We start from the raw sequence: 17,697 nt of genomic DNA on the forward strand, positions 1-17,697 counted from the left end.
TGTGCTGGGTTCTGCCCAAAAGACTGTAAGTGTAAGGCTGAGAAGGTAGCTGGTCCTCCTGTGTAGTTGGAGGGACCACTGAGGGCTCATGGCTGCTAACCAGTGGAATTTTTGCCCTGGCCTTGTGCATCTCTGCAGGTGAGGAATCAGGGAGGAGACTCTGCAGGGTGGGAACTGACAATTTTTAAATCACCTTTTCTCCTGGACCTTTCCAATAAAGTCCTTCTGGGAAACTGACAACCTTGCCAATGGAGTTGGCCCTGGAGTCACAGGAGACCAAGGGAAACGTTGACTGTGGAAGAGGCAAGAGTGGTTTCTCACCTTCATGATATCAAGGGCCTGGAGGTGTGGACTCAACCTGTGTCTCACCCAAGATGTCATAATATTTGTTTCTAGCATCAAGTGAGTTCCTGGATCAAGGAAGGAAAGAGTCTAGGAGGTGTTCACCAGAGATTGATGATCCTTGGAGGATGCTAGTTTGCTGGGGTTTTTTTCTTCTTTTTTTGTGGGTGTTGGACTTTATAGTGTGTGATAATTGCACACTATACAGGTAGAGTTATACTTTGGATATATTAGAGTTGGGATCTGGAATGTCCTAGAAAAGTCCATTAGGTAAAGGCTTGGTTCCCAGTGTGGTGCTCTTGGGAACTGATGTAATCTGTTAGATATTAGAGCCAGTAGGAAATCTTTAAGTTATCAGTAGTGTCCTCTTAGAGGATATTTAAGACCCCCATTCCCTGCCTCTCTCTCTTTTCTTCCTGGCTTGAGACTAGTAGTTTTGCTTGGTCATGCCCTCCTTTTGCAATAATTTGTCAAACACCAGTGACAAAAAAAATAGTTCTAATAAATCATGAATTCCAAAACTGTGAGCCAGAATACACCTTTTCTCTTTATTGGTTGGTTATGTCAGGTATTTATTATGGTGGCGAAAATTTGACTAATACCCTGGAGCACCAGTGTTTTAAAGAGTTAAAAAAGCTTTGTAGTCTGGATATAATACCAGGCAGAGAATTCAACAAGGAGTGCTTTCAAAGTGTGCAATTCTAATTCTGAGTATGTCAAGAGTAATACCCATGCCTATGATCCTCTACCACCCCCATTCTTCTTCATCTTCTCTAATAAGTCTCTGCTACTTTCATGTCTTTTTTCATCCCTTGATTTCACATATGAAGGAAATTGTGTAATACTTGTCTTTCTGTGTCTGGCTTATTTTACTTAATATTATGGTCTCTATTCCATTTATTTTTCTAGGAATTACATGATTTTATTGTTTTCTATGGCTGGATAATGTCCACTCTGTGTGTATGTATGTGTGTGTGTGTGTGTGTGTGTGTGTGTGTGTGTCACATTTTCTTTACCCATGTATATATTGACATATACACCTGGTCTGATTTAATAACTTGTCTCTTGTGCTGCAATTCACAAGAAACAATAAACTGTAGGATAGCTTGCTGACTTTAATTCTTTCAAGGAATGCCTTATCTGGATCATAAGTAGTATTATATTTAGTATCCCGAGGAACCTCTATCCTGATTTCCCTATGGCTATACTAATTTAAATTCTTACCAACAGTGTGTGAGTTTTCAATTCCCCCACATCCTCAACAGCATTCATTTCTTTTTTTTTTCTTTTTTGCATTCTTGATGATTGCCATCCAACTGGACAAGATCAATACCTTTCAAAGTTTCAGGTATTTTGTTAAGGTTTTTGATCCATTTTGAGTTGACATAGGTGAGAGATAGGAATCTAGTTTCAATCTTCTACATATGGATATTTAGTTTTCCCAGGATTGTTTGTTAAGGGGCTGTCTTTTCTCTAGCACATGGTTTTGTTACTTTGTCAAGAATCAGATGGCTGTAGCTGTGTCTGTTCACTTCTATGCTGTCTATTTCAATTCATTGGTCTACATGTCTGCTTTTATGATCTGACCATGCTATTTTTGTTACTATGACTCTGCGGTATGTTTTCAAACTCAGTGTTATGAAGTCTCCAACATTTCTCTTTTTTCTCAGGATTGTTTTTGCAATTCAGGGGTCTTTTGTTCTTTGAGGATATTTTTGTAGTTCTGTAAAGAATGATGTTGTTAGTTTGATGGTGCTTTTCATTGAATATCAGTAATGAATTATAAATAACAATGATATTTCAGAAATTCAATTTATAAAAGAATGAAGAAAGATACACTAGTCAGGTGCTCCTTCTGCCAGGTCTGCTTCTGTGTACCCTTTTCCCAGGTGTGTTGGGCTTGGGGTGCAATACCTGGCCTTGGCCACCTGGCTTCAGCCAGGTATTCCCTCCCTGCTTGTCTCATGTGGCCTCAGGCCTCATGGCTCCACACCAAGCCAGGCTTGGCCTAATCAGGCTTGGGCATGTGGACCTCCCTCCAGCCCCTGGATGGCCACCAGTGGATGCCTGAGCTCACCACCCATAGGCTCTGTGTCCTGGGAAATTCGTGCAAGGCAGGAAGGATATGCACCAACATAATGGCCTTGCTAGGCTCCTGGCATATTGATGTTGATCTTTGTTGTGGCCTTGGTCATGATTGGCCTGAACCAGATGTGGTGTGTCCTGGCCAGCATGTGACCCCCATCCTGGCAGTTGGCAGAGCCTGAAGAGTGCTGGGAGTCCCACACATTGCTTTCTTGGATCCTGATGCTGAACAGCTATAAGAACCAGTGGAAGGTAGCCTAAGGGCTCATGAACTAAAGCCACTGGTGAAGAACATCCACACCTCACTGCTAAATGATCCTGGTACTTTGGGCAGTGTTAAGCCTGTATGCATTTCCCAGATGAATGATACTGTCCAGCAGTTCACCAGCACCCTAGCCGAGAACACTCCTCACCTCATTTGGGAGGAAGAGTTCACCTTTGAGTGGAACACAAAGTCCAAGGATTTACACCTGCAGATTAAAGAGGACTGGCAGTCCTCAGAAGGTCTGCTGTCCCTGACCACTGTCCTCTGAACTTGTTCAAGAAGCAGTCTTCCAGGCTGTAGATCTTCTTTCTGATCAGTGGGCCCACCCTCAGTAGCTCAGAACTGGGCTCTATCACTGCAGAGTTTTCTTACATAGAACCCAATGAATTGAAATCCTGACAAATCCCTTCCCTGTAGCTGCTGCCAAGATAGAAAAGGACCGCACAGTGATGCCATGGGGGACCATGGTCACCACTTTCACTACCGTGAAGACCAAGCCTTACTATGATGTAGGGAAGGTGTCCTGGCTGAGGTCTGAGTCTCCCTGAAGGCATCCATCAAGGTGAAGGTCATTAAGAAGGACATCTTCATCCAGGCCATCTCGTGCCATGGTGCATCTCTTCTTCAGATATGGAACTGCTGCGGTTGAATCACTTTGATCAGGTCATTGAAGTTGCCATTCAGCAGCTCACTGAATCTTCAAATCTGAAACTCAAGTCATCACAGAAGTATACTATCATCATTTAAGGAGCTCCAACACCTCGCTCTCTCAGGACCACAACACTGCCCTCATGCAGGACTAGGAAGAGCCTACCAGGATGCCCCATCTGGCTGCCCAGAGGCAGCTGTGGCCTCTTCCCCACTGGTGGAAGTTGATCCAGCTTCTCTGGAGCCCAAGAAGAAGGTAGTAGACACCTCAACTTGGATAAGAATCCTCTGGTGGCAGCATGAGGTGGCCCAGCCCCACTTAAGCTTGGTGGGAATGAGCTGTCTGAGAGCTCTCTGAGCATCTCAGAGCTAGGCACTGCCAAGAATTCTAAAGGAGAAACTTTAAGGAGGGGTGCAAGGCTATTTTTCCACCAGTAGCACCAGCAGAAATATCCTGGCATGAGCCAGTCACACAATGACCTCATGTTCCTGTAGCTATATGAGGGCACCCAGAAGAAGGGGGTGACCCACACTTAGCTGCTGAATAAGAAGCTACTGTCCAGAAACTGAGACAGGAGCACCATGAATGCCATGTGGGCTGTCTGTCTCCTTCTTTGCAGCTGGAGGTCAGGCATCCGGGACAGCACTCTTACCAGGACAGAGCAGGAATTCTGGCCCCAGACACATACCCACTCCTCACTCTTACCAGGACAGAGCAGGAATTCTGGCCACAGACACATACCCACTGCTCCAGCGTGATTTTCCCCAACAATCTAGTCTTTATAAGGGAAAGAACAATTTGAGTCTCCAGCTGGAGGCTTCCCCTAAAGAGAACTTACAAAGTCCAATTTGGCACCAGAATCCCAGTGGGACCTGCAGCCCCTACCTAAGCATTGAGGTAACTGTTAGGAGAAGAATTCCTTGTAAGAGAAATACCATGCTCAGCAGGGCCTAGGAGGGACAACTGGAGATTTGATTTTACCACACAGCTCTCTAGCAGGACATGTTTGGGGCCCATGTCTGGACCATGGGGAGGTGTGCCCCTCTGGGCTGTCACTATGAATAGAATCACCTCTCCTACTAGTTTGCTTCTTAGAATTAAAAAGTACACCTGGCCCTGAGGGCAGGGAGATGGTACACAGACAGGGTTTTGTTTGTTTGTTTGTTTTCAGTGTGTGGGGGGTTAACCTTTATTTTATTTATTTGTTTGTATGGTGGTGAGGATCAAACCCAGGACCTCACCAGTGCTAGGCAAGTGCTTTACCACTGAGCCATAACCCCAGCCCCAACAGGCAAGATTTTTGGTAAAGAAATTATGACATCAGTTTAAATGTTTTGGCAAATGTAGGAAGGCATTTGCCTTTGCCCATAGCCATAGAACTTGAAAACTTATGCAAGCACTAAGTATGTCCTGGGCATATTATACTGAACATTTTTCCATATTACTCTGAGCCTACTTTCCAGTGGAGATAACATAAATCCCAATGTGGTTCTTATGCCAGTGGAACAGTTGATGTGCAGATTTCATTTCCATCTGGTGCACATACTAGACTAGAGCAGGAACCTGACTCAGGAAGTTGTGAGCAATAAGTGGCAGTGCATAGAACATGGTAACCCCTCTCCACATACACACATGGTTTTGGTAAATATTGCCTATAGCCAAAACAAAGTACTTGTAGGGCACTAGAAGAAATTGTTTTGCATCTCAGGTGTCCATTGTAGGAATGTGAATTTAATAACAAATGGTTCAAACATGGGAAATTCTTTTTATGGACTCTTCTGTGTACTGCCAGCAGACATTCTTATTAAAGAGTGATTGTCACTGGAGTGACATGTTTTGTCTATTTAATCAGATTGATGTTGTTTTAGTAAGTTTGGAAAGCCCAGTGTGACCCTGACCTCTAGCAGATAGGCAAGTGGGTGTGTGACTTCCAAGGCTCCATTAACCCTTCAACATGTATTTCAGGGGAATAGAGCCATCAAGGAGTAAGGCCCTTTGTGAGAGCAAAACTGAAGCTTTTTTTTTCTTTCCTGTTTTTGAGGAATACATTCAAAAACTGCATTGGTAATTTCACTTTCAATTGCACATTTTCAAATTCCTAGTTGTTTCAGAAATTATCAAGTGACTTTAAAATGGCTTTTTAACCATATTTTGTTTTTAAAGATTGCATTTGAAAGTTAGCTATTGTACAGTTCCAAATACATGAAGAGCAAATCAGTCCCCCCACCAAAAGAAAAGAAAAGAATGAAGAACATATGGAAAAAATAATATACTGATACAGAATTCCTTGTACTGATTTTCATTGAGTTTTAGGGAAAGTTATCACCAAAAGTCAGTTGACAACATTCTCTGTAATTTAATTAATATTAATAGTAGCAATAATCAGAATGTATGGCTTACATGGAATAGAAATTTACATAGAATTCATTTGACTTTGACCCTTTCATTCAAGTGGTGGTTTACTATGTTAGAAATGTTTCCAGTCAGTGTCAGAATGCTCTGGAGTGACTGATTCCACCTGTAATCAAAGGCTGGTGTTCCATGGTTCAAGCAGTGTGGCTGTGTAGATTATTACAATATAAAAATACTTCCATACTGGTTGGTGAAGAGTCCTGAATGGACCCCTGCTGTCAGCCTGTCCCTACATCTCCTCTGACACTAACTACACCTCCATGTTCTCCTGTCAGCTAAAGCCCTCTGGGTCAACTCCAGCGCTATGGACAGGATTCCATTCTTATTGGCTGCAGTCTGTGATATTTCTGTGGTTAAGTTTTTGAATAACATCTAGTGGATCCTGCTGTATTTAAATGTTTAATGTTTTGGAGTTCATCATAGAGTTTTTGTGTTAATTTGGATTTTTGAAAATTGTTCATTCATTATCTTGATTACTACTTTTTGGCATCCCTTAATTTTCTACCCATCTTCATTTTCTTCAATCTGGAACTGGCCAATCTGTACCCATTCTGGCATTCAGTTTTCATACTGTTAGAGCTGTTCTATGTCATCAAAATATTCAAATAATGAGAATAGTGCCAGGTGCTTGTGAACACAGTGACAAACTCATGCAAGGCCCCATCTTCCACATCATAGGGCTGAGAGTTACCATGGGGGAAGGCAGAGTACACCTTATCTTTCTCTCTGCAGAAAGGGATGTGTTGTAGTCAGCTTGGGCTGCCATAACAAAGTGCAGTCGCTTGAACAATAGAAATTTATTGTCTCACAGTTCTGGAGGTAAAGGCTGAGATCCAGATGTCATTAGGATGTGTTCTTCTGAGAATTCTCTCCCTGGATTATGTATTCCATCTTCTTCCTATGTCTTCACATCATCCTCCCTCTTATGTATCTTTGTCATAATCTCCTGTTTTTCGTGTGTGTGCGTGTGTGTGTGTGTGTGTGTGTGTGTGTGTACATATACTAATTGCATAAATTAATGGGTTTTATTGTGTCATTTCCATACATGCATGTATCATGAATTGACCTTCTTTCTACCCTTGCTCACACTTCCTTCTCCCTGCTAACTGCTTCCTGGTCATTAATTGTCCTTCTTTATGGATATTTCTTTAGTTTCCACATATGAAAGAAAACAGGCAATACTTTCCTTAATGTGGCTGAATTATTTAATTTAACAAGATCTGTTTTCCTGCAAATGGAAGAATTATTTTTTCTTTGACTGAATAATATTCCGTCATGTATATATACTGTATTTGCTTTATTCATGCATCTGTTGATGGACACCTTAACTGAGTCCATATCTTCTATTAAATATTTTTAGTTGTAGCTGGATACAATACCTTTATTTTTACTTATTTATTTTTTATGTGGTGGGGAAGTTTTAACCCAGCACCTCGCACATGCTAGGTGAGCACTCTACCACTGAGCCACAACCCCAGCCCCAACTGAGTCCATATCTTACCTATTGTGATTAGTGTCACATTAAACATGGTCATTCAGGTGCTTTTTAAAATTCTTTTTAAAAATATTTTTTAGTTGTTGATGGACCTTTATTTTATTTATTTGTATGTGGTGTAGGCAAGCACTCTACCACTGAGCCACAACCCAGCCCCTCAGGTGTCTTTTTAAATTGTTGAATTTATTTCATTTGAAGAAATGCCAAGCAGTGGTATGTATGTATGTATGTATGTATGTATGTATATATATATATATATATATATATATATATATATATATATATATATATATATATATAATTTAGTATCTAAAGAGATGGTAGTGAGAGTAACAGATGTGTGCATTATAGCCTTAAAATGTGTTAATAAATTTATAAATTTAAGGAGAGATAGGTTAAGGTGTTAGTTCTCAGTACTTGAAATATAAAATGTTAACAGAAAGAACAGATGTTGCTAATATTTCATAGATAATATTGTAGACAAGTTTGCAATGCACATAAAAAAATTCAACAGACAACACACCTCAAAATATTTTAAAATTTTAATAATTTTTGTAAGAACAGAACAACTCGGGGCTAGGGTTGTGGCTCAGTGGTAGCACACTAGCCTAGCACATGCAAGGCCCTGGTTTCGATTCTCAGCACCACATAAAAATAAGTAAGCAAAATAAAGGTATTGTCCAACCAAAATTTAAAAAATAAATTATAAATTAAAAAAGAACAGAACATCTCTAACTTTATACTGTTCTTTATAAAGTTTATATATCAAAATCTATTTTATATCCTGGGTTTTGTAATATTTGATGTACTTTCCTTTCTAACCAGCCCCCATATTCCAGATGGGATGTATTTATTTTCTACACTGACTGCAATTTGTACCCCCCAGTTTTATTTGGATATTGTGGTGGGAATTCCTGATCAAAGTGTGAACAGGCTCATATGTCGCTAAGAGTGAGTCCTCTCTGAGATGGCCCAAACTTTCTCCCCATAGGGAGTAAAACAGGAGCTAGAAGAAGTGTAAGTCAATGACAAAGCACTGCCTCTGCTTTGTCATTAAGTTACACATTAAACAATAATGCTGGTCCTCCAGAGTCTACTCTCCCAGTCTGCTCCACATAGACATTCCACTCACCCTTCCTTCTCCACAATAACCCAGTCTGCCTTTTTATAGTGATTGCTGGAAGAAAGTAGAAGAGACTGAAGATCTAGTTTTACTTCTACAAAGATGAGTAACTTTCCACTTCTTTCTGAGTCCTTCATACTGCTGCCTATGATATGACCCAACAGCACAAGTTCTCATGGAGGAGTGGGGAGCCTCAGTTGGGGAAGTATCTGACTAAAACTATGGGTTATCGGAGAAAAGGGGCTTTGAAAACTCAGAGTGTGGGAGCCATGGACCACAGATGCCCACCTCTTCCCCACCTGCCCTACCTCCTGGCCCCATCTGTTCCTGGCTATATCCTGTGCCTTCTTACTCATGTAGCCACCTAGGGAAGTGCCATGATGACAGCAGATTTCACTAGCTCTTAAGAGGAGATGACCCAGATAAGATGTGGAAACCAGAGTCAGTTAGAGTTCACAATCGCATACACTACCTATGGAGGATGCTTTGGCTACTGCTTTCTTTCCTTTGGCTTCCCTGACTTCTTTGAGCAAGCACCCTCTGCATCTGGCCTTTGCTTTCTCACAAGATATAGTGACTTTCTCAGTTTCTATTGAGTCACAGTCACTGAGTGCTCTGTCACCAGAGTCTGTGATTCATCTAGAACAAAGTTCACCTCAGTCACATGGATTTTCCTCTCCCCGATCTTGTCCTCCTGATCCCATGGCCCATTGTGTATCTTTGAAAGGCCCCATCCTTACTCCTTCTCAATGTGACTCAATAACACTCTCACTGGGAACCAAGCCAGAGAGCTCCTCTCCATCCAACAATTGTTGGTTGCCACCTCATTTTCTATTGCCACTCCTGTCCCCTTGCCATCTCCTGTGTCATTGCCTTTTCCTGTCCCATTCCCATCTCCTGTCCCATTGCCATCAGTTGTCCCACTGCCATCTCCTGTCCCATTGCCATCTCCTGACCCAGCAATCTCAGGCCATGTTCTATCCACCTATCCCATCTTATTCCTCTCCTTGTGGCAGATGGCTGCCAGAGTCTGTGACCTCTCCCACTCTCCATACAGTGAATCCAAGAGAAGTCATGCTTTCCACCCACCAGAGGACTCATTCTGGGCAAACCACCCACTATCACAGGTAGAGGCTGAAGGGACGTCTTTCATGAACCCTAATGTCCAGAAACTGCTGGAGATATTGATCAGCAAGGGAGCAGAAAGGAAAATTTGTAATGTAAAGACAAAAGATGAACCAGACAACTCTCTGAATTCTCAGGGAAGCACAGTACAGTCACTGGAAAGGGAGCAAGGCACTACAATCCCACAACCCTCTGGAACACAAAAGGCAGCACAAAGCAGTTTTCTATTCCTCAGCACCCTTTTAAATCAAGGTCCTGGAGGACCATTTACTGCAGAAAGGCAGCCAGATCTTTTGTGGCCTCCCCATTCTGCACAGCGAGTCCCTAGTGGCTACTATCAGCATATCTGGACCCTCAGCAGAGTTTTCCTCCATTAAATTCAATAAACTTCCTAACCATATTCCAGGGCAGGTGTAGGGTGCACCTGGGCCACTCTCTTCCTCATAGTTGTTGCTCCACCCTGTTGTCTAACTATAGTTTGTGACTCCAACTTTGTCCTGGTCCTAGTCCCCATCACTGGCTCAGATGGGGACATATTTATTTTCTACACTGACTGCCATTTGTACCCCCCATTTAGAACCATCAGAACCATCTCACATCATCCTTCCCAAGTCTGCCGTGCCATCTTCCTCTGAATACTGCCTGTGGGTTTTCATGCCCTACAATACAAGAGTGGACCCACCAGCTTTTGGTTTCTGCTCTTCAACACCTAGAATACCACCTTTTGAGGAAAGAAGTAGAAAGTAGAGAAGTTTTACCTTATTTGGTCCTAAAGTCTCAGAAATTTTTCAGCTATCTCACTCCTGTGACCAACCCATCAACAAACCCCCAGGGGATTTCTTCAGCTCTGAGCTTCAGGAGAAACTGGAGCAACACTTTCAGAAGAGGTTCATGTTATACCAGTATGGACTACCACCCAATATCTACCTGTTTCTGAATCTGAAGGAATCCTGGGACAACATCCCAAGAACAGGTCAGACAAAGGACAACTGTGGGTATTCCTATAATTCAGTGATTCCCGATAACAGTAGCCCTGCTGTACAAGAAACTGGTTCACAGAGACCAGAGATAATACAACAGGGCATGATTCCTGTGAGTGTTTGTAATTCCAGGCTTGGCCCATCCCATGTCTGTGTCCTACCTGGAAGTTCAAACACCCACAGTGCAACTTGGGATGGACCATCCTTAAAAGATGGCGAAGCCCTTCAGGAACACCTCCCAGGAGCTCTCCCTCCTTGATACTGGCACTGGGCAGGTGCTGGAGGCACATCTTACAAGTATAAGTGTGAGGCACAGCTGGGGCCTACTCCTCAAATTTCTCAAGCACATAAATGTCTTGAAGATGAAAAACTCTGGGGCTTCACCACTTCCACAGCATGCCTTTCCCTACTCAGCCTCCTGTGAGTCTAGGGCTGACTCCATTGACCATGATGCCAAAGTCCTGGGAAAACCCACCCAGAAAGGTCCAGGATTAAAGGAGGTAGTAGTAACTTCAGTTCCCAGTCTGAAGTGTCCTCTTTCTGGCCTCTTATTTGAGTCCCTGAGTAGAACTCTATCTGTTGACAACTGAAGGGTCTTAGATGCTCTTGCAACTGCACAAGAGGGCAGCCTGGCTTCTCAACCACACACACTTACATTCTTGTGGGCAGAACTTGGCATAACGATGTTGTCCTGGGGTCTGAAAGAGACAGCCTGAAACCAACTCTAAGCCTAGAAATGGGCAGACATGAGTCCCTGGGGAGTAGAGGTGTGAGCACACAAGACTCACAAGACTCATGCCACAGCATGTCATCACTTCAGTTAGGGTCCCAATTTTTAAGCTCTAAAGAAATCAGAGATAGAAGATGATGATGAGGAGTCTCCTGACTGGGAAATCAACATTGGAATCAGGAAGACGTCAAACTACCCAAATGTTCATATTAATCTGGGGAATTCAAAATCTCAGGGGTCCAGTGAAAGACCCTCTCCTTCTAGAAGTTCTATATTCCAGAGCCAAGGATACTCATATCTGAGTCTTTGATTTCACATAATTAAAGGAACTTTCCTTTGTTTGCTATCATATTTTTCCTGTAATGAAACTGGCTTATTTCATAGATCTCTTTCAAGTCTGGCATTACTCAATTTCATGTAATTCATATAAGTCACAATTATGAAAATTAAAATTTAAATATCTAGAAGAAATAATGTGGTATTCAAAATAAGAATTAAATTATTTAATTATAAAGAATTTAAGGTTAAGGTACTTCATAATGTTCTATTTTGTGTTTAGTGATGAGCATGCAAGTATATTGTTATTTATGAAACTATTTTGTATATGCCTTTTAATAATACATATCTCTAAATACATTTATCTTGAAACACCACCTAAACTTTGTACAAATGTTTTACAGCTTATGAACAAAAATATTTCAAAATGCATAAGATACAATTTGATCATAAGAATATAAAAATAATGCACAACTCAAAATTATAGTCATTCTGATATGAATAGGATTATGACAAATTAATTGCATTAAGATTATCAAGCTATAAAGTCTTATATTGCAGTATTATTCAAATGTAGATAAATATAAAACATTAATTTGTATAAAAGATGCAAGCATTTCTAACTAGAGCCAATAAATATCTTGTACTAATTGTCTCATTTTAAATCATTATACAATCATATATGAATATATGCAAAATTTGAAAGTTTTAATTACCTTTTAATGGAAAGAGTAGCTATAGCATCTTCATATTTATTATTTATTTATTAATTAATTAATTTATTTATTGTGTTCTTCAATCTGTTTATGTCTAAAAGGAGAGTAGAATGCATTTGAAAAAAATTCTACCTCAGGGAAGGCAGTTTCAAGTTTATAAGAACATCAGAAAAGGTTAATGTGGTACTGTGTGGTTAATTAAACAAAAACCCCCAATATTCTACTTCTTAATTAAAGGAATGTTCTAAATAGGACATTTGTTTTATCTTCTCTCCAGCAATACCCAATGGGCTTGGTTTGTCAGCCTAATGGTTAGATAATAGATTTCTATAATCCTGCTCTCTGTGTGCCTTCATGGTCAAGGAAAATTTATTTTTCTTCTGAAACCAGTGTCCTTACTTTGAAATCAAATGTTTGTATATCCCCACTAACTCACATAGAAGTAGAACATATTTAGAGGGCAGTTGGACATTCATAAATGCATCTATTGAAAACTAGCTGGAAACTTCTTGAAGGCACAGTTGTGTGATTCATCTCTGGCACTTCATCACAACTTCCTTGTCAATAGATGTAACTATTAAAATATTTATTTTAACTCAACCAATTGATGATAGAGCTAACTGGTTTACTCCAGCATACAAACACACACACACACACACACACACACACACACACACATACACACATCATCATCATCATCATCATCATCATCATCTTATTTTAGACTCTTAACTTTAAGTTTGCATACAGGTGATGATGTGCCTTGGTTTATTCCTGTCGTGATGCTATTATAGTTTGGATCTGGAATATCCCCCAAAGGCTCATGTAACAAAATCTTGGTCCCCAGTGCAGAAATGTTCAGAGATGAGACATTTGGGAAGTGATTGGATAACAAGAGTCTAACTTCATCATCTCCATTGAGGAATCATAACTGAATGGATTGTTGGGAGGTGATAGAAACTGTAGGAGATGGAAACTAGTTGAGAGACCAGATCTTTGGAATTGCTCCCTGCCCCAGGATCTTTTTAAAATAAACCTTTCATCCTTTATGTTGATTTTCCCAGGTATTTTGTCACAGTGATAAAAAGCTGACTAATAAATATGCCATAATTATTTTTAGAGATGGCCTTATTTAAAGAGTGTGATAAGAAGAATAATAAGCCCCAAAATGTCTAATTCCTAGACATATATTCCATGAATACATTATGCTACATGGAAAAGGAATTTTGCAGATATGATTCAGAATATGGATCTTGAGATGTAAAGAGTATCCTAGATTAACTTGGACCGAGTCTAGTTACATGAGTCCTTAAAAGCAGAGAATTGTTCCTATGAAGATCAGAGGGATATGACAAGATGGAAAGGGGAAAACATTTCAAGCACAGTATGGTCAACTGTTTGCTGGTTTGAAGATGGAGGACAAGGACCAAGCTCAAAGAACGTATATAGCTGGGAACAACGTTTTGCTCACAGCCACAAAGGACTAAATCCTATCAGTAACGCAAATGAGCAAAGAAATGAATCCTCCCCTAGAACCTCCAAACAGGAAAACACACCCTTATAGCAAGTTGGATTTTAGCCTGGTGAAGTTTTACAAAATCACAAAACTGTGAAGTAATAAATTCATTTCAGATGTCAAATTGGTGGTAATTTATTATAGCAGCAGGAGAAAACTAATACAGATATTTTAATATGGTCACTCCAGTTGGAAAGCTACATCAGGGCCAGTGAACAGGGAACCTGCAGAGGGGAAGCCAAAATCATAAAGTCCCTTCAATTTAAGAGTCAGAAAAGTGTACAGTGTACAGAAAGGCAGCCTCTCCATCCTCTTTAGCATCTTTCTGGATTCCCTTAAGGTCTTGGAGAATGGGAGCATGTGTTATATACAGCAAGATATTAGGAGGGCTAGTTTATGTCATTAGAGACTGAAAATTTAATTTCATCTCTTCAGAAGAACTGGTTTAAAAAATGCATACAGAAATGACAATGTTGGCATTTTTTTAGAGTATCACAATACAGTTGAACGAATATGAGTTATTTGAAAGAAGAAAGAACTTAAGTGTTTAAAGATAAAGCTGCTTTGGCTGCTTCAGATTTCCACTGATTGAGCGCAGACTTCTGCAATTGCCTCTGCAGCTGTTTCAGGCTTCAGTGCTACTCTTTTAACTTGACATTCTGGAAATTAGTTAATTTAGTTTTAAACAGCTGACTTACTGTTAAGCAATAAAATACATCTCTTTAAGAATCATTTCTCTCCTCAAGAAAAGAAATTACATAAGCAACATAAACATACAAGCTGCAAGCTGAGTGGCAAATTCTTTGCTGCTGTAAAGCCTCCAAGGGCCTGAAGAAGGGCTCTCCCTTGCCTGAGAGATGAGCCACAAGGAAGAATCCATGTGGAGACAGGTTCAATTATGACTTTGATGGAGAAGAGGAATACTTTGAGGACAATGTAAAAATGGCCAGAAAGCGAGAAAGCCATCTCCCAAACACCGGAGTTCTCCAGAGTGGTCCCCAGACCACAGTATCTAGTAGGAACTCATTATAACAGAAAATTCTTGAATCTCCCCCAGGCTTGATAAAAAATTCTGGTGGTAGAACTCCAAACTCTACACTGTTACAAAAATCCTACAGGTGATCCAGATGTCTGCTAATGTTTGAGAAATAGTGACCTAACACAACCTCTCTGGTCACTTTCTAAATTTTCTTCTTAGCTTCTCTAAAGTTTTCTTTAATTCCTGAGATACCTCCAGGAATTAAACAGAGGCTGTTCTTACTAGGTTACTGCCCCTCAACCTAATTTATTTTAGGGTACTGTGTATGAATGAGTTCTCACTATATCCAATAAGGTTCTTAATATGTCAAGTGCCCAATCAATGGAAAATAATTAAAATTGATAATACAGTAAGAACATGTTTAGTGAGTGGGAGTTCAAAAGAGGAAAAAAGAATTCAATCTATTTGGTTTTAAATCTACTTTGTTTGCTGTCTACTTTTGAGCAAATTCATTTGCTTGCTAGCAGCAAAATATTGTCATGAAATATATTTTGAAAACATGGATTTTTAGGCCTTTTCCCTGCATTTTTACATAGTTATATCCAACACTTATTTATTTTCCTAAGAGAGGTCCTTTCTCATTTTTGTCTAGAACTTCAATAGTTTACTAGGAAGCTAGGAGCATGCTTTTGAAATTAATCATCTAATCATCTAAATAATTGAAGGCTAATAACAGAGTTAGGAAATTTACCAATTGAAACTAATTTTTAGAAAATATAGCTTGCTATCTTTTTTGAGATTAGTTTTGGCAGACAAATGTTAATGGGTAAAAAAAAATCACTCACTGTACATAATTAAAATATTTGGCTGGCGGCGGTGTCCGACCGGGGATGCGGAGGGCGGCCGGGCAGGTGGGGCGCCGCCCGAAGGGCCGGGCGGAGAGCTGGGCTGCACGCGCCGCCGCCGCGCTGCCCGCGCCGCCCCGCAGCCCGCCGCGGGAGGAGCGGGCGGCTGCCGGCCCGCGGCGCGCGTCTGGCAGAGCCGGGCGGGCGCGCCGGGACCACCCAGCGATGCTGCCGCCGCCTGTGTAGCGCGCGCCCGAGCGCGCTGCAGAGAAAGAAATGAACACGCCCACGAATGCTAGATGCCTGTGAGCTCCCTCGGCGGCACTGAAAAGGCAGAGTGGAGGCCTCCGAGTACCGGCTCCTTGCCCTGGGTCTTGGCGCTGCCCCTGCTGCTCGCGGTCTACCATGGAGACGCTGTCCCAGGATTCGCTGCTGGAATGTCAGATCTGCTTCAACTACTACAGCCCCCGGCGGAGGCCTAAGCTGCTGGATTGCAAACACACCTGCTGTTCGGTGTGCCTGCAGCAGATGAGGACGAGCCAGAAGGACGTGAGGTCCCCCTGGTGCCTCGGCATCACCAAGCTGCCCCCCTGGCTTCTCCGTGTCGCAGCTGCCCTATGACCCCGAGGTCCTGGCCGTCATCGCCATTCAGCACACCTCCGAGCACTCTCCGGTCTTCATCAAACTTCCTAGCAATGGGTGCTACATGCTGCCCTTGCCCATCTCCAAGGAGGGCACACTGCTGCCAGGAGACATGGGCTGCCGCCTGCTCCCCGGGAGCCAGCAGAAGTCCGTCACCGTGGTGACCATCCCTGCGGAACAGCAGCCGCTGCAAGGCGGGGCTCCGCAGGAGGCGGTGGCCGAGGAGCCGGACAGGCGGGGCGTGGTGAAAAGCTCCACCTGGTCGGGCGTGTGCACTGTCATCTTGGTGGCCTGTGTCTTGGTCTTCCTCCTGGGCATCGTGCTCCACAACATGTCTTGCATTTCTAAGCGCTTCACTGTGATATCCTGTGGCTGAGGCGGGGTGCAGGGAAGGCTCTTGTGGGTGCCAACTTAGGGGTTGAGTAAGTGTTGGTGACGGGATCCCAGCGAGATGATGGGGGGCAACACTGACCATTTGGTGCTGAGCGCTGGCCTCTGGGTTGCCACTTGATTCACCTGAAGACAGATGCCAAGGGAGGAAGGTGATGGTCTCTACAAGATGCCAGGTGAATTGTTCTGAGTGTGGATGGCAACGGCTTTGAAGATGATTGCATGCATCCTCATAATCATGAACTAAATGGGCTGTGACTTATGAGTTTTCAAGATCATGTTATGAGATAGACATACTCTACTCAGACCTTAAAGCCTACATGTGCATACCATGTGATCTCTAAATGCGGTAGATGAAAATAAAGATGCTGTGTATACAAGTAGAATTAAACCTTGAATCCATGTAAAAAATAATTCAGTGAAGACATACACTGCAGGCTTCTTTTCTTTTTTTTTTTTTTTAATGGAACCCAGTCTTCATTTAGTTGCTAAGAATTTTTTTATAGATATATATTTTGAATGGAACCCCAAATCAAAATAAGTGAAATGGACAGTCGTGTTTTTGTTTTTTGTTTTTTTTTTTTTTTTTTGGAGAAAATATTTGAACAAGTGTCTCCCGTGTGTTGTGTTTTGTCAGGTACCTTCATTTTTCTTCACTGGTGATTAGAGCTTGCTACGTGTTTATTAAGCTGGAAGCCCAACAGGGAAGCAATAAACCAAGAAATAAGGAGAAATGCCTAATCCCGCAGGAAACCCGTATGCCAGTTTTTCTCAAGCCATCTCACAAAATAAGAATTTAAAATGTAAATATTGTGTACTTGTGTGTATATGTGTGTGTGATTTGATTTACCTCAGGTTTTTGAGTCTTTTCAGAAGAACCCCAGGATTAAGACCTCGTGGGCATGAAGAAGTCAAGTATCTGAAACGGTGGGCACCTCGATCCTGCCAATGAGACGTCCCCTATGCGACACCCCAGTACTCACCCCTCTGCTCTGTGTTTAAGTCCTGTATTTTTTAAGGCACAAATGGAGAGTAACGAAAGTTTGACTTTTCTCCTAGTTCTGGAGTATTATAAAAGCCACACTTGTTGTTAGCAATGGCAAAACTGATGGGCATTTCAAAAGGCC

General features: G+C 41.7%; 1 pseudogene; it reads left to right on the plus strand.

The window, feature by feature from the left end:
• The first annotated feature begins 15,943 nt into the window (after positions 1 to 15,943).
• Positions 15,944 to 16,574, plus strand: LOC144253024 (E3 ubiquitin-protein ligase RNF152-like; annotated as a pseudogene).
• Positions 16,575 to 17,697: the final 1,123 nt, after the last annotated feature.

This window comes from Urocitellus parryii, unplaced genomic scaffold (assembly GCF_045843805.1).
Source record: "Urocitellus parryii isolate mUroPar1 unplaced genomic scaffold, mUroPar1.hap1 Scaffold_87, whole genome shotgun sequence".
In the NCBI taxonomy this organism is placed as follows: Eukaryota; Metazoa; Chordata; class Mammalia; order Rodentia; family Sciuridae; genus Urocitellus; species Urocitellus parryii.